The sequence below is a fragment of the Cricetulus griseus genome, chromosome 4 (assembly GCF_003668045.3).
Source record: "Cricetulus griseus strain 17A/GY chromosome 4, alternate assembly CriGri-PICRH-1.0, whole genome shotgun sequence".
In the NCBI taxonomy this organism is placed as follows: domain Eukaryota; kingdom Metazoa; phylum Chordata; class Mammalia; order Rodentia; family Cricetidae; genus Cricetulus; species Cricetulus griseus.
The window spans coordinates 179,115,644-179,137,713 of record NC_048597.1 but is presented as its reverse complement, the minus strand read 5'-3'; the positions used below and the strand labels follow the sequence as shown (position 1 = coordinate 179,137,713).

The following is a 22,070-nucleotide window of genomic DNA, read 5'->3' as shown; positions in this document are numbered from 1 at the left end:
TTGCAGATACAGAAAAAAGATAACATTGTCTAAGAACAATTATCAGAGGCTGTCTTGGCCATTTCTTCAGAGTGTGCAGGCCCCACCATGGTCCCTATGTCAACACAGTTATGTTTGTTTGGAATTTGGTCACCCTAGGGGGCTTGCGGTCTTGGCAGAGTGCTTCTCTTTCTCTTCAGCAGTGCCACTGAAAAATGCATCTTGTGCAAGTTTGGGGTTTAGAAATAGTGTGCTTCAAAGTGCAGTGTGCTACAGGGCACGATATAGACCCTCCCAGTGAATGGAACACACATGCTCTCTTTCCAGGAGAAGGCAGGTCTCGGGGCAGGTAAGCCTCCTTCTGTTCATTGTTTAAGAAAGGAGCTTTCCTTGCCACCCCAGGCTTCCACCTGGCCAAGAAGTGGATGAGGCTGACTCAGGGCTCTGTAAGTCCTTTGTTCTCAGGAGCAGGCAACACAAGCTTCTTTTTGCTTGAATTTCTTAAATAGGCCTCCAGCTAGGTCCCAGGGTAGGCTGGGGTAAAATACTCATGACTAGTCATTGAGATCCCCCCCCCCCGCATAACTTCCATCTTTGATGTGCTTATACCAAAGAGTATCCCTTCCTCGAAAGGTCACTTGATACCTTTTGTTGTTTGGGTGGTGTTCTCCAAAACTGAAACTTGTTTGCTTGATTGTCCTCCCTTCCTCCCTCCCTCTCTTCTTTTCATCCTGGGACAGGGTCTCTTAGTATATAGCCCAGGTTGTCCTAGAACTCAATATGTAGACCAGTGTGGCCTTGCTTCTGCTTCCCAAGTGCTGGGATGAAAGGCACGCATGGCCACAGGTGGTGAAGCTTTCCTTCTGGTTGAGGGCTTTCCCTTCCACATCCTCCTGGCTACTGACTACTGTGTAAGAAATAGGTGTTGCAGAAGTGACTACATTTATTCTGCAGTACTATGTCCTACACATGGCATGGGGTGAAAGAGGGAAAATGAGTTGTGAGTGGAACTTGAAAAGCTGTTTTTCTTTTCTCCCCACATAGTTAACACTCAACAAGATTTTAAGGTACTCATTGATATCAAGATTTATGATAAGGAAGAGCTTACCAATCTTTATGTAGTGCACTAATCTTTTTTTTTTTTTTTTTGGTTTTTCGAGACAGGGTTTCTCTGTGTAGCTTTGGAGCCTATCCTGGCACTCGCTCTGGAGACCAGGCTGACCTCAAACTCACAGAGATCCGCCTGCTTCTGCCTCCCAAGTGCTGGGATTAAAGGCATGTGCCACCAACGCCTGGCCTATGTGCTAATCTTAATATTTATTATTTGTGTGAGTCTGTGTACATGTAGAGGTCCTTCCTCAGAAGCTGCCCACCGTTTTTTTTTTTTTCCTTCTGAAATATTTTGATATACAATTACATCTAGGAAAAGACATGGTAACTCGAATTTACTCTAATTGACAGTTTTTCTCAAATGCCTTTAAAGCATAGAGTTGTCAGAAAGCAGGCTCTAGGGTGGATAACTTTCCCCTGAGGGACTAATGGTGTAGTCATTGAGTTTAGAAGTTTCTATGGAAGAACTGCTTGGGTAGGGAACAATCTAGACTGGCAAGCCTGTTCCTTTGTCTCGTGTCTGACCTTGGAAAATTATCCTAGGTCCTGGGCATCATGGTCAGTGTCAGAACCCTAGGCCTGTGACAAGTGAGATTTTAAACTGTGGTTTTCACAAAAGAACCACCTGCACTCTTGGCTCCAGAATTGACCACAGTTCTATTGATCAGTAAAATCTCTGTAAATCAATTGGTTCCTGTGTAAGCTGTGTAAGAGGAGAGAGAGGCATCCTCTGTGGCTCTGGAACCTGCTTTAGGATGGAATTTGGAAACAGGAGCACACAGGCAAGCTGCCTGTGAGATCTGCCACTTTTGAACATGCAAGTGTATGAAATACAAAGGCCAACTGATAGATGACCTTCTCCACTTTTGTGTCCCCTTTTCTACCTTCCTTGCACTTGCATGTTTGGTAACAACCTGAAGATGAAGACTTTTATTTTAGCTGTCAGAGCGCAGCGATGGGCTGGAGGAAAACAATTTCATAACGCCCAGAAGGTCTGACTTTACAGGTCTGTTTGCTACATTTTCAGTATGACTCTATTAGCTGTCCATTCTTCCAAGGGCGAGTGCTTTGTGCCTCATGACCCAGCCACTTTGATCCATGGTGTGTGGCATTTATACGGCCAGATTTTAAGATGGGCTGAAAAGAGAGTCAACACATCTCCTTTGTGGCTGCTAAAATAGATTGAATGTCTTTTATTACAAAAGTAGTATATGTTTTCGATAGTCTGTTAGATGTAGGAAAAAGATGAAGACAATTAAAGTCACCCACTGAAGTGAAACCAAGGATGCAAGCCTCTATGGAATGGGCCCTCAGTCCTCTACACCACACCAAGGTCTGAACTAGCCTTTTGAAGGCACCTGGGACCCACAGAATGTATCCCTGTCTGTGCAGTTTTTTTCTTCTCAGTTACTTGCTGGAGTAGGTTCTTCTCTTCCACCATGTTAGTCCGAGGATTGAACTCAGGGTGTCAGACTTGGTAGCATGCATCTTTACTTGCTGAGCCATCTGAGGGCTCTGTGTGGTTTTTCTACCCTAAGATACATCTTTCATTTATTGCGGCTTTGTTGAGCACGTTCTTCTGTTTCACCAGTGTGTGCTCTACTTTTCGAGACTTGGGGACAAGTGAGTCACTCACTACCATAGCCCTCAGAGCGCCTCACACAAACTATTTTCTGGGGAGTGAGAAGGAAACCACAATGGCTCACCTCTGCTCCTCAGCCTTTCCGCTTGGGACCCTCCCAGGAGGCTTTGCAGCCAGGTGTGTGCTCTCAGCTGTGCTCCAAAGAGCTGCCCCACCACTTCCCCTGGCCTAGCTCCAGCTAGTGCTTTTCCAGAGGGATTTTTCTCCAGGTCTGAATTTATTTTTCTCTCTCCAGTCACTCATTCCTTCTCCTCCTGCTTCTCACATAGGCTTGCTCGGAAACTTGGAAGCTGCATGCAAGGTGTCTGTCACGTAGCTGAAGTCTTATCTCTTTTCCAGCTGTTGTCTCTCCCCTCAGCCTACTGGATCCTTAGTTCTCCATGAGCCTCACAGGATCAAAAATGATGGGACCTGAGTTAGAGGAAAGAGTTTAGGTTGCATGCATGCCTGTTGAGCTGTGTGTTTTCAACCTTCCTTTTTCCACATCAGTTGAAATCTGTTTCACATAATAAGATTTGTGAAATGACTGTAGAAAGCTATAAATTATTTGACAGAGATAGGCAATTTTCTCTTTCATGACACATAAGGTAGCTCTGTTACTGTTTCTGTTTAATTAGTATAGAACCTTTAAATGAGAGATGCTGTATTTATGGATTGGAAGACTTGGTGATGCTAGGATGTTTTGTCCACAAATCAATCTTCAGGGTCAGTACATTCCAGAATCACAGAAGTGATGTTTTCTTGTTTACACTTGTCTGGAAGACATCAATAAGTCGATCCTACGGTTACATTACATGTGAATGCAAAGGACTCAGGGAAGCTTCAACAATTACGGATAACAAGTTGAAGAGCTTTTCTTTACAGCTCCAGAGATCAAGATAGTGGTGTAAAGATAGACACATTTGGTCTTTGGAACTGACTAGAGTGTCTGGAAATGCAGCCCACTCTTTGTAGTTGATAGTTCTTCATCAAAGCAGTCAGTATCAGCCAGTGAGGAGAAGGGTGGGATTCTCAGTGTGTTATGTTAGGACAGTTGTGCATCGATGCAGAAAAGATGAAGCCTGATCTGGAGGTTGCATCACATGAAAGAGTAGACCAAGGGCAAATCAGACTTAAAGTTAAGAGTGCTTGTAGTGCATCAGAGGGCCCGAGTTCAGTTTTCAGCACCCACATCAGGCAGCTTACAAATGCATGTAATTCCAGCTCCTAGGGAATCCCATGCCTCTTGTTGGCTTCTGTGATCCCCACCCCCAGGTGCATCCAAATGCTTTAAAAAATTCTCTGCTGCTGCAGCGCATTAGAATACTCATAAAGTAAGGAGGAAGTAGTTAAGTGTTCTATTGCTTTGCTTGTTTGAGACAAAGACATGCTATGTAGCCCAGGTTGACTCACAACTCAGAGAGATGACAAAGGGTCTCCTGGCAGGAGGGCTCTCATCTTTGCTAGGTAAAGTACAGTTCCTGGGGCTCTAATATTAGTATGCAAAGCCCAGCTTCTGTAGTTATGGACTTGCTTAGTAAACATCTGCTGAGTCCCTTCTATCTGCAAGGCACCATGGTCGGCCCAACAATAACCCAAGGTGATATTCATGTCTCATCCTCCCCAGCTCTGAGATTATAGCTGTGTGCTACCACACCCGACTTTTTCCTCACTTTTCCATATTTTATTTTCTGAATGTCACCCCACTGTCCTCTTTATTGAGTAATAACATTAGGAAGCAAAACCCCAAACTTGATTCTGTGGCTACCTGGCCTTCTCTAAAGGAGGTAAGTTGGTTCTCCCATTCTGTTTTCTTTCCCTTCCCTTACTCAATAAGTTAATCTATACCTTAGCTTCTCAACTTTCCTAATGCTTCAGCCCTTTAAAACAGTTCCTTATGTTGTAATGACCCCCTCATAAAATTATTTTGTTACCATTTCTTATCTGTAATTTTGCTACTGTTATGAATTGTGAATGTAAATATCTGTGTTTTCCGATGGTCTTGGGTGACCCCTGTGAAAGGATCATTTGACCTCAAAGAGGTTGTGACCCACAGGTTGAGAACCACTGCCTTAGTTGGTACACTATGTTCATCCATACACAAAAATGATCTTTAATCTGACTTAATTGCATTTTGAAGTCTTGTCCTCCATACAACCCTTTAGCATCATGTTAATAAGCACAGAATCCTTCTGCTAGCCAATCTTCTGGAATTCCCACCTGGATCCAATTTCTATCCACAGGAAGTGTTTTGCACCCCCTGACCCCTATCACAGTTGGGGTTGGGGTGAAGGATAGAGCCCTGTCATCTGCCTGGTGGCCCCAGGCTGGAGTTCTTAAAAGTCTGAGAACTGCACTGCTGGGTCTGTGTGTGTTTTATACATAGACAATAGATGTTTGTGAAGTGTGATGTCAGTCTTTCCTTCCCATGTACTCTGTTATGGGTTCATTGGTGTCTACGCAGGGACCAAAGTAAAGAAATAACATCCAGTATCAGAGTGGTGGTAGTCAAAGAAGGTCTGGGGTCTGGGATGTCTCTGATGGTCCAGTCTAAGATGGTTGTTTGCTCCACTATTTTCATGAGATAGATAGATACGTAGTGAGTGTTGGCTTCTTGGCAGGTCTAGATGCAGGAAACACAACGAACAAGAACCATGAAGATCTGACCCTAATGGGCTCTGCATCATGGATATGGAGGTTCTTAAGATATGGTCTCTTGTCTCTTTTTCTAAAGTCTAGCACAACCTCACTAAGTAGAATACACCAAGAGAAAGGCATCTCTCTATCCTCTGCCTTTATTTGTGTGTGTTGTAGGAATGTGTTTCCAGGCCCTGTACCTCGCTCTTTCCCGTTTCTGATGAAACCTGAACGAGCTGAGGAAGCGTGCACACTCCCATGGTGCCTTGCAGATAAAAGGGGCTCAGCACTTGTTTACTGAGCAAGTGTGTTACTACAAAAGACACCCATTGCAGACTAGCATTAGAGCCCCAGGAACTGTACTTTACCTAGCAAAGATGAGAGCCCTCCTGCCAGGAGACCCTATGGCATGTTTCTACAACAGTCCCCTCCACCCCAGCCCAAGTTGGGGAATTCTCCACTGCCAACATGTTTGAAACAAGCACCACTCTGGATGACCTTCCCCAGGGCCTCACACACTTTGACAGCAGAAGCAGACCTTGTAGTTATAAATAACCACTCGAGTTGAAAGTAAAAAACAGCCGATTCCACTCTTGTTACAGAGTGTAAGGTACAGCCTTTCCAGTCTTGTGGGAACAATGTGGTGGCAAATGGGTCTTAGTCTTCCTAGAAATTGTATAAAGGCAGTACAGTTTCCCTTCTGCACCCCTTTGCATATTCTTTTTTTTTTTTTTTTGGTATATGTATTCATCTTCTTAGCATATGTGTGGTGACGTGTTTTTATTTACTGGTGGGAAACAATTAAATATGTCTACTTTTTAAACCTAAAGACAATTGCTAAGCTCCAGTGAACAGATAAAATAGAGAGGAACCTAAAACAATTTAGCCTAGGATTTCCAGGGGGCTGATCCAAGAATTGGTATGAAACATCAGGAGAAGGATTGTTCATACACACACAGCACACATGTTAAGGTCAGAGAACAATTTGCACAAGTTGGTTCTCTCCCTCTAACATATAGGACCCAGTGGTGGAGCTCACTAGGCTTAGTGGTAAGTGCCTTTACCTGCTGAGCCATCTTTTTTACCCCCATTACTGGGGTTATAGGCACACCTTCTTCCTTCCTTCCTTCTCCCTTCCTCCTCCTCCTCCTTCATTTTTTTGAGACAGGGTTTCTCTGTGGCTTTGGAGCCTGTCCTGGAACTAGCTTTTGTAGACCAGGCTGGTCTCGAACTCACAGAGATCTGCCTGCCTCTGCCTCCCAAGTGCTGGGAGTAAAGGCATGTGCCACCGCTGCCCAGTTATACCTGGCTTTTTCTCAGGTCCTCATGCTTGCACATGCAGCTCCTCTAACTCACTAAGCCATCTCCCTAGCCCAGGATAATTAAAACAAATTATTTGCTTTTTTTTTTATTTTATGTGCATGAGTGTTTTGCCTGCATGGAAGCCTGCACCATGTATCTGTGCTGGCCAGAAGAGGAAGTTCCTGTAACTCCAGTTCCTGGGAGTTGGTTGTGAGCTGTGGTATGGGTACTGGAAACTGAACTCAGATCCTCTGGAAGAGTAGCTAGCACTCTTTACAGCTGAGATATCTCTTTAATCCTAGGGTTTTTAAAAAGATAAATACTTCCAGAAGCTTTCTTTTTATTGAAAGATGTTATCCTTATTAATTTTTAGGTGTTGAAGTGATTGTTTTTCAATGGAATAATGATTTGGAATTGTTTTCAGGCTGGATAATTAAGGACTAAGTTATATGAGCCGTTATTTATCAAAAGTGGGTGCTCTAATTTTAAAAAAGCGGCTCAAGAGAAAGACACCATGCAACAGAATTTAAGCAGAGGAGATTTTATTAAGGAAAAAGGCTCGTAAAAAGGGGAAAGGGGAGGGGGGAGTCCAGCCTCTAGGGACAGGAGCAGTGGGAAAGAGGAAAGAGAGGAAAGGGGGGCAGATAGACAGAAATAAGGAAAGAAAGAAAAAGAGAGGGATGGGAGGTAGGCAGGGCCCTTTTAAAGGGAACATAATGAATAGGCACAGGTGGTGCTCTTAGTGGCAGCAGCTGAAGGCGTATCTTGTCAGAACTCCAAAGGCAGGCCAGCACAAATGCCTAAATACAAAAAGCGTGGTTTACCTCGGAATATTAGAGTCTGCACACACCTCATCCCACTGATGCCTGAATTACTGTTCTCCCACCATAGTTGCTGAGAGCCCTCAGTTTCAGCACTGGTCCTTCTTTGGCAGTTCTGGCTGATGTTAGACACTTTGTGTTGAAAGGAATTTTCAGGCACAGAGCAGGCCAGTTCTGTGAGGCAGAGTACAGTCAGGCTGGGGTAAATTTGGGCAGGCTTTGGGTCAACTGTTTGATGATTTCTGTGGCTAAAGTGGAAACACCCATGAGTTTGTGTTAGTGCCCTGAATTAATTGCATGGTAATTAAATGCTAACATGGTTGATCAGAGGAACTGTGTAATTGAAGCATAATAAAATATGGCATGCTTAGTAAGCAATTGAGTTGTCTTCCAAGGATGGAGCAGTATCAGGCAGGGGAGGCACAGATGTCTTTAACAAGCTGTTCCTGGCACAGCGATGCTCTTTTGTCTTCTGTGGAAGATACGTGGATGTGTTACTCTAAAATGATGGGCCCAAAACCGCATATCACACCTGAAAAGCAAATTTGTGATTCAATTCAAAATACTTGGGATGCCTGATAGCTCAATTAGCAGAACATGGGATTCTTAATTCTTAAATCTTCTATATTCTATAGCATTTTAAATACTTTACTTTCTTTCTTGGTTTTTTTGAGACAGGGTTTCTCTGTGTAGCTTTGGAGCTTGTCTTGGAACTCACTCTGTAGGCCAGGCAGGTCTTGAACTCATGGAGATCCACCTTCCTCTGCCTTCTGAGTGCTGGGATTAAAGGCATGCGCTACCACTGCCCAGCTTTATGTTTTCTCTTGAGGCAGGGTCTCACTATATAATTCTGGCTGTCCTGGAACCCAGTATGTAAACCAGGCTGGGGTTAACTCAGAGATCTGCCTGCCTCTACCTCTCAGGTGCTGGGATTAAAGGTGTGCGCCCCTACACCTGGCTTAATACTAGCTATATTTTAAAAAATGATTTGTTATTTTATGTGCATATCTTGCCTGCTCGTATGTCTGTATACCATATGCATGCAGTGCCCATGGAGGCCTGAAGAAGCTGTCAGTTCCCTTGGAATTGGAGGTACAGATAGTTGTGAGCTGTTGTGTGATCCTGGGAACTGAACCTGGCTCCGCTGCAGTAGTGGTCAGTGCTCTTAACCTCTGAGTCATTTCTCCAGCTCCTGAATAATTTTTTTTAAACAGGCAGATTATTTACATTTAGTCAATGGTAAAATGACCACTTTTTTGCTGTAAATATTTGAATAAATATGTATGTTTTATATATGTATGCTAATAATGTATTTGGATGAAGGAACCTCTCATAAGATTCCATGTAAATACTTTATAACAGGTTGTCTTAAATTTCCCTGCTCATAACCCTTTTAACTCAAGAAATATAGATGTATAAAAGATACGCTATTACAAAATTTGTTTTGAAATGTTTTTTGTTATTCATGTAGTTAGTAAGACAGAAGCAAATTTTCACAGTGAGATGGATGTTTTTATTTGGTTTCTGTATAAAGAATTGAATGATTTGTTGAATATTTTATAGGTCAGGACTGAGAAGGTCTTCACCACTTTTTCAGAGTTGTTTGCTATTTTGATTTTATAATTGTCTATACTGAGGATGCTCATTTCCATAAATACCAGGTACAAAGTGGCTGAAGTATGTTTAAAGTATTTTCAGAAATTGCTGGAAATTTTATCCTACTTCAAAACTGAAATTCATTGAATACTTTTTTTTTTTTTTATGGAACTCAAGTCATCTACTCAAACAGCAATTTTAGAAACCAAACATTCCATCATGAGCACGTTCAGAGTAAACTAATATGACACATACCAAGGAATGACACTGTACAAGTATGAGGCCTTTAGTTTCTATGTATGTTTCTATGGGCTCAGAAAGCTACACTTACAGTAACCTGCTGACGTTCACAACACTGAAGAGTCTCTAATCTGCGCTAAGGAGCTTGTGGTAGTATACATTGGTATTGGGTGGCATTGATGGCATCCCCAGTGCAAAGTGGGTATGGTATGTCCAGAACCAACGTTGCTGAGAAGCTGCAATGTAACCCAGGCAAGTGCTGCCAGCGACACCTCATATCCATTGTTTGTTTGATTTTGAATTAAGTTTTGGTCACTTTGAATTCATAAACTTAAATTAAGATTTATTTATCCAGTTAGTTATCTGGTTATTGTGTGTGTGCCTGTCTGGGTCTGTGTATGTGTAGCACCTGCTCAAGGAAGTCAGGAGAGAGTATCAGATCATCTGGAGCTGGAATTACAAATGCTTGGGAGCCATCCGGTGTGGGTGCTGGGAACAGAACTCTTGATATTCTTCAAGAGCAGCAAATACTCCTAACTGCTGACCCACATCTCCAGTCCCATACACACCTTTCACTTTTGACAGATTTCTTTTTTTATGGGTTCCACATTGAGTTGCACATGCCCCACAGGTTAAGAAGCTGTGCCCTATGGTAACTCCCTAGGCTTAAGTAGAGCATTTGCTAGAGATGAATGAATGTACTTGATTCTTAGTCACCAGGGAGTGGCACCATTTGAAAGGATTAGAAGGATTCAGAATTGCAGCCTTGTTGGAGTGGGGAGTGTGTCACTAGGGGTGGGCTTTGAAGTATCAAAAGCCCTTGCTAGGCCCAATTCTCTCTCTCTGCCCGTGAATCAAGATGTTACTCTCAGCTACTGATCCAGAGTCCTGTTCCTACAGATCTGGATTGCCAGGCTGGTTGGCTGGCCTAGACTCTGGCTCACCCTGGCTCTTGCTGTTCTGTTTGTGGTCCTGTTTCCTGCCGTTGTATTAAGGTTTAACTAGACTGCTGGGGGCATGACAACACTGCTCATAACTAGTACTTATTATCAGTGACCCTGTGAACATGATTAAAAGAAAATTCAGGGCTCTCTGATGGAGTTTGTTTTTCATGTTGAGAAATGTTCTGAAATTGGAGAGCGAATGGGAAAATAAGAATTACTCCGTTCCACATGAACGGAGCATGGCGATACTGTGTGTAATCCCAACACTTGGGAGATGGAAGCAGAATGGTTAGGAACTCAAGGTTGAGGTCAGCTAAACATTAACTTGAAGGCCAGCCTAGGATATATGAGATCCTGTCTTAAAAACAAAATAAACAAAGACTCCCCCGCCCCCAACTTAAAATAAATGTATGGTAGACTGGGGAGATGTTTCAGTGCTAACAAATGTGGGGAACTGTGCTTGGATCCCCAGAACTGGTGTAAAGCTAGGTATGATAGTGTGCATCTATAATCTGAGTGCTCGATCCTACAGGGAGATCAGCGGTAGAGACAGTAGAACTCCCCCTCTCCCCCAGGTAGAATAGCTACAAGCAGCAAGAAATAAAGACCTCCTTCTAAACAAAGTAGAAGAGGAAGATTGCCCCCTGACCTCCACACATGTGCTGTGTCCATGTCCACATTCACTTGTAGAAACACGTGCACTGACGTATATATCCCACATGTATACATACACACAAGATAAATAACATAGATGGTATTTGCTTAAGGTCCTTTTCACAGTGTACATTTTCATTGTTCTCTTGACTAGTTTGGAGTTCTGTAATGCTATTAGGTTGGAACAGAGCAACTGTTGAAGATTCCTGAGTTCCCCTTGCATTGCGTCAAGTCACTGAATTATGGAGCATTTGATGTGATTTGTTGACTGCATCTGTTTCTTGGAAGGAAAAACCATTCTAGGAAGATCCTCAGGGCTGCACTGCACCTCAGCGTATGTTTGGGCCTGCTTCTCCTGTATGGATTGAGAACATCTGTTCCCATTCTCCTGGTCTGCCCAACTGACGGCCTCACCTTCCATCGACCATCCATAGTCACAAAGTCACTGAGTCATTCCAGGCTTCCTCTTCTAAGTCCTAATTTAAGGCTCTTAATTCCTCCTAGATGGCTTTGGTTGGTGTCCCAGCCTCTAATTGCTCAACATCCCAGTTTTTTACATCCCACCTGCATCTGCTGCAGAAGGCCTCCCATGCTCTGTACCTTGCTCCAGCTGTTTTTCCAGCTTTGAGGGCCCCTAAAACCCTTTCCTCCTGAATGGATGGAATACAAATGCATGAGGTCATTCTGAATCCTTCATACATCCATGACGTAAGTTCTACTCCCCGGCCTCATCAGTTACATGTTTTCCTGCCAAGATGCCCCATTACTTGCTTTATAGGACCTGGGCCTTTGCCGTGATGGGTTTTTGTTTGTGTTTTGGTGGACTTTTCTGCTGGTTACCCACCATGGTGGCTTAAAAGCCAGAATCTATCAGAGATTCCTTTCTGTGAACCCTCTGCCCATCTGCCAAGTGAGAGGATATGCCTGTACGCTTTTTACCGTTTGAGATTTTCTGGGTGGTCCTGTGGCCACAGTGTTCCTTCCCATCTTCTTACCCTATTGTAAATGCAGGGCTTCTGCCATCCTCCTGTACTCTCGGGGGCAGTGGAAGGAGACCCAGGTGTTGATTTTTGTTTTGTTTTGTTTTTGGTTCTGCCCTTGAGCTCTGTGCTCTTAGACAAGTCACTTAGCCTACACTTAGTCACACCTGTGAGATAATCTGTCATTCCTCCTGTGTTGGGTGAGTGTTAGAATAAAGTTTGGCAGACTCCAAAGGGTCTGGCAGAGTGTCTAGCACACAAGGAACCCTGAATAAATACCATTTCTTATCCTCCTCTGCACTCCCCTCGGGGGGCTAGGGACAGTTCACTGTGCCTATGGTGTTGAATAGGTGCTTATGGTCCTGCCAGCATCACTTAGCTGCAGGCTATGTAGGGATGAGGGCCTGGAGCCATGTCTGTCAGAGTTACAACCCTGGCTCCATTTCACTGATTTCTATCTTTACTAGGGGCAGAGAATGTTGTTAGAGCACAGACAGAAACCCCAATGTTCCCTTTGCTGTAACTGAACTTGTCTCTGCACTCTATTGTGTGACAGCACACATAATTATCTTGTCATTATCTGCCCGTGTGTGTGTGTGTGTGTGTGTGTGTGTGTGGTGTGTGCATGTGTGAGAGGCCAGAGGTTGGTATTCTTTTGTGATTGCTTTCTCCTTTATTTTATTTTTAAGAATTATCTCTCTCTCAGACCTCTCTCTCTCTCTCTCTCTCTCTCTCTCTCTCTCTCTCTCTCTCTCTCTCTGTGTGTGTGTGTGTGTGTGTGTGTGTGTGTACATGTACCTGAGTGTAGGTGCCAATGGAGGCTGGAGGGGTTAGGTCTCCTGGAGGTAGAGTTTCAGGTGGTTATGAGCTTTCTTTCTATTGTGGTTGCTGAGAGCCCAACTCTTGGTCCTCTGGAACAGCAGCACAGACTTTTAACTGTGGGGCAGTCTCTGTAGACCCCACCTTATTTATTGAGATGGAGCCTCTCACTTAAACATAAGATTTGCCCATTTTGCCAGTCTCAGTAGCCACCTTTCTCCAGGGATTGCATGTTTTTGATCTGAACTACTGGGATTACAGGTAGACATATACATGGCTCACAAACTCAGACATCATGCATATGTGGCTGGTGCCTTACCAGCAGAGCCCTTAATCTCCCCTGCCTCAGTGTTTCTCAAAGGTAACTGGCCTTGTCCATACACATCATCCCCACTGTCTTGTTGGAATGGATTTTCTGGATGTGGTCCTCTTTGAGAACAAAATTTTGTATACACTGTGATCTTGCCTGGTTGCAGCATGCCCCAGCATTATGAAATAGAAATCACCACAAAACTTCCTCTGTTCTGGAAACGGGGAAATCCAAATGTATAGTGTTTTCAAGAAAAATCGCTTGAAAAGTATATTTGGTGTGTTTGGAAGAAGGCATTGGGTTGGCTTTTTACTCTGACAGATCTTACAAAGTTTGTTAGGTGGATGAGCTTATTTAATTGGGGGAGGTAATTAAGTCAGTGTGCTCATCTGTGTATATCCATTATCTGACCTTCAGCCATGGAAGAGATTTCGGACTTACTGAGCCTTGACTTTTGACAGCAGAGGAGAGACAAATGCTGGGTTCATTGTGTAGAATGGAAATGCATTTTGTCTCAGGCTGGGATTGTAATTGGAGTGTTAAAGACCCAGCAAGTTGTGAGTTGTATGTGACCCCTCTGCAGGCCTGAAGTGCAGATTCAAAATAGCTAGCACCTCCTCTTTTTCTGCTGGGATGTGGAATGAACAGATTGGGGATCGAGACTTTCCCAGAAGAAAGTGGATATGTTACTGAAGTTGGGGACCTCAGTCTGCATGTACTCCAAGGAGATGGCTTCAGCCCCCACCTCTGAAAAGTCAAATTTACAGTGAAAGACACAGAAAGAAGATTTATTCAGTTTAGCCACTCTAGGAAGAGGGACAAAGAGACCCAGTGATCCCCCATCCCCAAAGTCCATCTTTAATGTCCTGAAGTGAGATTAATGTTCAAAGACTTATTTCTTATTAATGTATGTATGTATGTATGTATGTATGTATGTATGTATGTATGTATGTGCGTGGTATGTACACTTCAGTGCAGGTAGGTGCCTTTGGAAGTCTGAGGCATTGGATCCCTCTGGACCTGGGGTTACTGATGGTTTTGAGTCACCTGATATGGGTTCTAGGACTAGAACTTGGATCCTCTGAAAGAGCAGTACATGCTCGTAACAACTGAGCCACTGCCTCATCCACAGACTGAAGTTTAAATAGAGGGTCAGCGTAACCAGGTTTCTTGTTGGACCATTTGGGTTATCAACCCCCAAATATTGACATGGAGACTTCTTATTAATTATGAAAGCTTGGCCTATAGCTTATGCTTGTTTGTAACTAGTTCTTATAACTTAAATTGACCCATTTCTATTAATCTATGCCTTGCCACTTGAAGTTCTGCTTTACCTCCTGCCTAGCTACACAGCAATACATCTTCACACAGTGTACAAATATCCCACAAAAGGTCAGGGCTTTGCACATCTGAGCAGTTGCGGTCAATGTATGGCCCTGTCCACGCTTGGTTATTGTCTGGGCTTCAGTCTCAGCTTGCAAGGTGTTCTGATAAGTTGTCTGAACTGTGTCATCTCTTTCCTGGAGGCAAGTCCTCCCAGCACAAGATTCCTGTGAGAGTTTGAATTTCTTGAGCTTTATTGTTTTAATAGTTACGTAGATTATGACACACAAGTGCCTCTTTGGAATAACTTCATTTCTGCCAGGCCAGTTAACAAATATGCAAGATGCTATTTTTCTTACATAATTCATGGACACTGACGAGAAGAGGAGTATTAGTTTAGAGTCTTTGGGGAAGGAGACAAAATCTGTGTATGAAAGAAAATACATGTGAGTTTGAACTACTCTCAAGCTCCATTCCTAATCTGTCAAATGAAACTGCTAAACAATGGAAGATCTAAGGCCATATTAATACTAGGTGCTTATTTCTATTTCTGATTTTTGGGAGGTTCTTCTTTGTAAATCTATTCAGTGGATACCTGGCCCAAATTGTTTCCATATATATGTTTATATATAATTTATACATATAGAAATAAGATATAGTGTAAATACATAATATATATTATATAATTTTTTTTTCTTTTTCGAGACAGGGTTTCTCTGTAGCTTTGGAGGCTGTCCTGGAACTAGCTGTTGTAGACCAGGCTGGTCTCGAACTCACAGAGATCCGTCTACCTCTCCCTCCCAAGTGCTTGGATTAAAGGCATGCGCCACCACCACCCGGCTATTATATAATTTTATTATGTGGTGTGTTGCTTTCATATATGTCTGTGCAGCATGTGCATGCCTAGTTCCCTTAAAGGTAAGAAGAGGTCATTGGTTCCCCCTGGATCTAGAGTTATCATAGATGGTTGTAGGTGCTGGGAACTGAACCTGGGTCCTCTGCAAGGGCAGCTAGTACTCTTAGTCACTGAGCCATCTCTCTAGCTCCTCCTCAGCATAATTTTAATCTCCTCTAAGGTAATTTAACTTTAGCTCTTGCTAACCATCAGCTTAGTGTTATTTCAGGAAGTTCTAACTTTATTGTTTGTAATGCTAATTTATTTTCACTGCAGCATAGCAATCCAAATCCACTGTGTATACCTCACACAGCGGAAATGGATGTATTGTGTATATAAATGTGTTTATTATGACACTGGTGTGTAAAAAAGATCATCATAAAACTTCCTCCATTGTAGCAGTGAAATATAACTCTGTTTGGAAGTCTGAGTGTCTGTTTGTCTCTCAGGCTAAGAACTGTGTCTTGCTTTCTAGTTCATACAGGCAGGAATTGAAGCTTTTCTTTCTTCTTGTCTTTGCAGCAGGGTTTCCACACATCGCACTGTTTGTCAAGTTTTGTAAACTGTGTGATGTGCATAGCCCCATGCGGTATGCATGCTAGAAGGTTTGGTGCGATGTTGTTTATATATGAAAAATCGCCTTTAATTGGTGTTCCCCTTAGTAAATAGTGCAACAGAAGAGACCAGTGTGCTGCATCTGCGATGGCCATTCAGTTTTAACTGCTTTGTGTACATAGTTGGATTTTTATTTACTTATTTTTGTTCTTAAATGTGTCATGTTCTTAAATGTTCTTCATGTCAGACTCCTGTGGATAAGAATTTGCAGTGGATAGCCTGCAAAGTCTAAAGTAACTTCACAGAATGCTTGGTATTGCTTTGTCAGGCATCCCTGACCTTTCCTCTGTGTGTGTGTGTGTGTGTGTGTGTGTGTGTGTGTGTGTGTGTGTGTGTGTGTGTGTGTGTAGCTAGTCCCATATAAGTCATGTTGGATGCCATGCCCCTTCCATACATGCCTCATTGCAACCCAGCCCTCACACTCCTTTTCAAACAAGATCCATGTAGAAGGGCTAAGAAGATAGCTTCATTGCTGAAGTGTTTGCCATGGAAGTATGAGGACCCGAGTTTGATCCTCAGAATCTACACATAAATCTGGGTGTCATGGCACATGCTTGTAATCCTACCTCTAGAAAGGTAGAGACAGACAGACCCTGAGATAGACCTCAGCCTTCCACACACCCATGCTTACTCACATTCTTGGGTAAAGAAGGATAGCTCTAGGGTGATGTGGTCCTGACTCTAAGGAGTTGTCAGTCAGGCATGAAGAGAGATCTTCAAATCCAGCTCATCTGATGCTGACACCTCACAGATTCTCAGATGCAGCCATTTCTTCCTGAAGATGGAGATGTAAATTTCAGGGTTACAGAGCCTGGCTGGGTGGGATCTCTTGCCACCTATGTGTTTTATCTTGTCTGAAATTCTTTACTGATTGAGGATATCAAAAGAATGCTAGAAACACTCACATTTATTGTCAGGGCTAGTGCCACCAGAATGGCTCTAGAGCCCTATGAATTTCTGCCCTCTCCTGTGCAGAAGACACATGGTATCCTGCCCTTCTGAGTTCATCTCTGCATTCCATGGGGGTTACCAGGTTATTTTGGTTCCTAGCTACATTCCGCCGATAGCTAGTTTGGAGTTTTGTTGTTCTACATGAAGAATTCTGAACTTCACGGGGAATTTGTTTCTACTACAAGTAAGACAGAATTTATCTGGCAGACGAGGGAAGGGATTCACTTTATGTCTTGGTAGTCACCTCATTGTCTCAGGTGCTTTGATTTCATCTTTGGGTGCACACCTACTTCTAGACAGCCGCCACAACCCTGAGAGTCCTATCACATGGCTTTTCTGTCATGGCTAAAGCCCTGATGTGTCTCTGCTTTAAGTATTGCCAGTCTCGGCCCATGCAGCTTAATTGGACAGTAGTTCTGGGAGGCAGGTGATCGGTCAAAGCTGTACCCACTGCTGGATGCTGCACAGTCTCCATAACAGCTTGTCTCACATCCCATTTTTATGGAAAGATTTGTTTTTGTTTTGAACAGTTTTCTTTATGAGTTACTGTAGGTTTTCATGCAAGCCATGATGAAGACTTGTGTTTTGGTAAATTTGGTCCAGAGCTTTATTGCAGAGTTCCAGGTTGAATTTGAAGGGGAAGGGGTGGTGGTGGTCCATGTAGTGGTATTTCTGTAGTGTGACGTTAGTATGAGGCTGTAGAGAGCCCCCTATTCCTTCCTGGTGTGGGTACTCATTTCCTTCATTGAAGGTGGGTGGATTCAGTTAATGAGTTCATAAGTTTCTTTTTATTTTTAAGGTACATTGTGTGTGTGTGTGTGTGTGTGTGTGTGTGTGTGTGTGTGTGTGTGTGTGTGTGTGTGTGTAGTATTTATTTGCTTGTGCCCTTTCCAAATCATACATGGAGAGGTGTTGTTTAGCAAGTTCCTGTAAAATGAAACATTCCTTTTTGGAGGGAAAATAATGAAGATTCAGAAAGTTCTAGTGAGAGGCTCCTTAAGACTCAAAGTAGATGTACACACCTTTAATTGCAGCACATGGGAGGCAGAAGCCATAGTGAGTTACAGAGCGGTATACCCAGGGCATAGTGAAAGCCTTTCTTTAAAACAAAACAACAGGGGCTGGAGGGATGGCTCAGAGGCTCAAAGCACTGGCTGTTCTTCCAGAGGTCCTGAGTTCAATTCCCAGCAACAACATGACTCACAACCATCTGTAATGAGATCTAGAGCCCTCTTCTGGCCTGCAGGCAGACATGCAGGTAGAACACTGTATACCTAATAAATAAATACATCTTTCAAAAACCTAACAAACTCAGTAAGCAACTCACAAATCTCAGGAAGTCCCTGAAATTCATGAGGCCCCTTCTCTAAGATTATGTAAGCAATGAGTTATGAGAGGAGAGGGGAGCTGTGGCCTTTTGAAAGCTCCAGGGTTTCAAAATTTTGTGAGTCATCATCCATTCTGGGGAGAGGGGGCTTTTGCTGATGTAGCTCCCTTCGTGTTGTTCCTGATTCGTATTCATACTCTTATAAGTAACTCCAGTAAACTCATTAGTACACCAACTTCAACTGTGATGGTATCTTCTCTTTTGGTCTGTTATCAGTTCCCCACCAGGGGTGAGTAAACAGTTATCCATATCTCCTTGAAATAGTTCATGCAAGGTCAGATGACAACTTCTAGGAGTCAGTTCTCTTCTTCCACCATGTGGATTCAGGGAATTGAATACTCAGGCTTGGTAGCAGGTGCCTTTACCAGCTGAGTTCATAAGGTTTCAGTGCAGATGGTGCAGTATGAAGCCCGCCTGTTCTCCCATCTTGCACCCCATAGTCCTCTTCCCCCTTTTAATGTCAGTGTAGGAGACTGAAGCCAGGACTTCATACACACTAGGGAAGCATTGGACTACTGGGTTACACTCTTAGCCACATTTCATCTGTTAACCTCTGTCTGCCTGTCCATCCTTAGACTCATTCCTCTTCCTTTATTCTGTGCCCCCCTTTTCTTTTTACAAATGAATCTGAGCCACTATTAACAGAAAATTGCAGTAAAGGTTGAAGTCTTTGTTTGTAATAAAATTGTAGGTTTCATGTTTTTACTTGAAAAATGAGTTAAATCCTTACAAAAACAAACATAAAGCCAGCCTGAGAAAAGTTATTTCTGCCACATGTTTGGGGTTTATGCTTCTTTATCTCCTTTTTCTTTTGTTAGATATTGAAGAAAGGTGAGCGGGGAGAAGGCACTGTTTTCTAAAATATTTTATTTTTGTTTTTAGTTTTGTTTTGACATGTATGTATTATGCACATGAGTTCTCTGTCCTTGGAGGCCAGAAGAGGGCAGTTATGAGCCACCTGTTGTAGGTGCTGGGACCTGAACTCAGGTTCTCTATAAGGACCCTGAGGGCTCTTAGCCACCAAGCGTCTCTATAGTCCCAGTGAGTACCATTTCCTAATGAATATGACTATTTGCCACTCCTCATATGATTTTGTGCTTATTATTTACGTACTGGGTGTGGTGGCTTGAATTAGAAATGTTCCCCACAGGCTCAGATGCTTGAACACTTGTTGCTCTTGATGGTGCTTTTAGGGCAGGTTAGGAGGTACAGCCTTGCTAAGAAAGTGTGTCACTAGGGGGAAGGCTTTGAGAGATTGTAGCCGTGCCCCACTTCTAGGTCTCTCTGCTTCATGCTGTGGTTCAAGACCCAGGGTCTCAGCTCGCTGCTGCTGCTGCTGCTGCTGCTGTTGCTGCTGCTGCTGCTGCTGCTGCTGCTGCTGCTGCTGCTGCTGCTGCTGCTGTCACACCTGTCTGCCCATATCTTTCCTCCATGACAGAACCGTTAAGTCCAAGCAAGCTCTTCCTTAGTAAAAGTTGCTTTTTGCTCATGGTGTTTTCTCACAGCAACAGAAGAGTAACTTAATTCACTGGGCAACCAAACCTAGGGTCTTGCACATGCCAGTGGAGGAGCATTCTACCACTGACCACTTTCTACTTTTTATTTTAAGTTAGCATCTCACTAAGTTGTTCACACTGGCCTTGAAATCACTGTAGCCCAGGCAGGCCTCTTCCTGTCCTTCTGCCTTACTCTCCCATATTGCTAGGGTTCTAGGGTTATTCTATTAAACTCAGCTTGTCTCTTGGGTTTTTGTTGGGGGGTGAAGGGGGTGGAGGTGTTCCAGACAGAGTTTCTCAGTGGATCCCTGGCTGTCCTGGTCAAGACCAGACTGGAGAAACCCACAGAAACAGCTGAACTGAACAAGGGGGAGCTCATGGACCCCAAACTGATAGCTGGGAAACCAGCATAGGACCTACCCAGACCCCCTGAACGTGGGTATCAGTTAGGAGGCTTGGGAAATTTATGGGGCCTCTGGCAGTGGATCAGTATTTATCCCCAGTATAGGAATGGACTTTGGGAGCCCATTCCCCATAGAGGGATACTCTCTCAGCCTAGACACATGGAGGAGGGCCTAGGCCCTGCTGCAAACGATATGACAGACTTTGAAGATCCTCTATAGAAGGCCTCACCCTCCCTGGGGAGCAGAAAGGAGTTGGAATAGGTGGTTGGGAGGGAGCAGGGGAGAAGGGGAGGGAGAGGGAACTGGGATTGACATGTAAAATAAGCTTGTTTCTAATTTAAATAAAAAATATTAATGGATGCAAGTCAGAGAAGATTTGACTCTGGTCATGTGGATTTTTTTGTTATTGCTCACACCCTTTTTTTAACCCACATCCTTCATAGGTCATAAAAGAAAAGCCCAGTGAATACGCTTTCTGTGCCTTTTCAATTTAAATCATTAGCAGAAGATAATGAGGGCACATTAAATAAGCCCAACCTTGCCCTTCTGCCTCTTTGCTGAGTGGAGAATGGTGAATTGATGGCTCAGCAAAGGTGAGTGTGGGTGGAGCCAGTCATTGAAGCTGGCCAGACAGCAGCAGCATAGAGAAAGGGAGGGCTCCAAGACACAGCAAAGCAAAGATTGTTAACTTGTGGCCGCTAATTTCTTGGTACTTGGGTCCATATGTATGTCTGTCTGTCTGTCCCTATGGAGGCCAGAGACTGATGTAGGGTTTCTCTATAGCTTTGGAGGCTGCCTGGAACTCACTCAGTACACCAGGCTGGCCTCAAACTCGCAGAGATCCACCTGTCTCTGCCTCCCAAGTTCTGGAATTAAAAGTGAGTGCCACCACTGCCCGGCCTGCTCTCCACATTTTTAAAAGTAAATTTAAGATTATTTTTAGTTATGTGTATGTGTGGACCTATGCATGTGAGTGCAGGTAACATCTGAGACCAGAGGTGTGAGATACCCAGGAGTTGGAGTTACTGGCAGATGCGAGTCTCCTGATGTGGTTGCTAGAAACCAAACTTAGGTCTTATGCAGAAATGCTATGTGCTCTTAACTGCTGAGCCATCTCTCCAGACCCTCTACCTTATTTTTTGGGGACAGAATCTCTTGCTGAGCCTGAAGTTTACTGGTTTGGCTAGGCTACCTGGCCAGTGACCTCCAGATAGTCTTTGCCCATCTCTGCCTCTCTAGTCCTGGGATTGCAGGTGCTCCCTGCCACCATGCCTAGTTTCTTAGGTGGGTGCCGATGACTGAACTCAGCTCCTTAGGCTTGTGCAGCAGCACTTTACTGACTGAGTCATCTTTCCAGTCCTCCCTGGCAGCCAATTTCTTAAAAGTTGACCATACAATTATGAACAATGCCCAGACTCTAGAAGAGAGTGTCACGTGCCTGTGGAACTGTGAGTCCATTTCTAGGAAAATATTTATGAAGCTTTTTATATTAATGTAAGGTTAGGGTCCAAAGGAAATTGGACCAAGACCTGAGGTACATAGACTGTCTTTTTTGGGGTATCTGATACTTTTTATTTTAAACTTTGGGATGGGGTCACGATGTGTGACCCAGGTTGGCTTGGAATTGACTATGTAAATCAGACTTGCCTTGATCGCAGAGAGAGAGTCACTTGCCTCTACTTCCTGAGTGCTGGCATTGAAAGTGTGTATACCTCCTCCAATGGTATCTGGAATCTTCACTGTTATAGAATAATGTGTTCTCTGAAGTTGTTTTCATAAATTACCCCTACTTAAGGGCAACAGCATCTGTATATTCATTTTCCTGAGTTTTGAAAAGCCTGGAATTTAATTTATTCCCTTAACTTCGTTGAATCCCTTAGAAGTGAATGGTGTGTGTGTGTGTGTGTGTGTGTGTGTGTGTGTGTGTGTGTGTGTTTGTACAAAGGCACACAAAACCTCTTTCAAGCAGCTGGAAAGGGTAGCTTT

The 22,070-nt window shown here is 43.5% G+C and overlaps 1 protein-coding gene across 4 annotated transcripts in view; it reads left to right on the top strand.

The window, feature by feature from the left end:
* The window catches only part of Tln2 (talin 2), a 420,162-nt gene that overhangs the window by 97,073 nt on the left and 301,019 nt on the right, over nt 1-22,070 (top strand). Inside the window, exon 1 of one of the 4 annotated variants that reach the window (XM_035443790.1) lies at nt 11,594-11,612. The exons of the other annotated variants lie outside the window; for them this stretch is intronic. The gene's annotated coding sequence lies outside the window, so the exon portion shown is untranslated. Of the gene's footprint in view, nt 1-11,593; nt 11,613-22,070 lie in introns of those variants that run through there. 4 annotated transcript variants of the gene reach the window in all.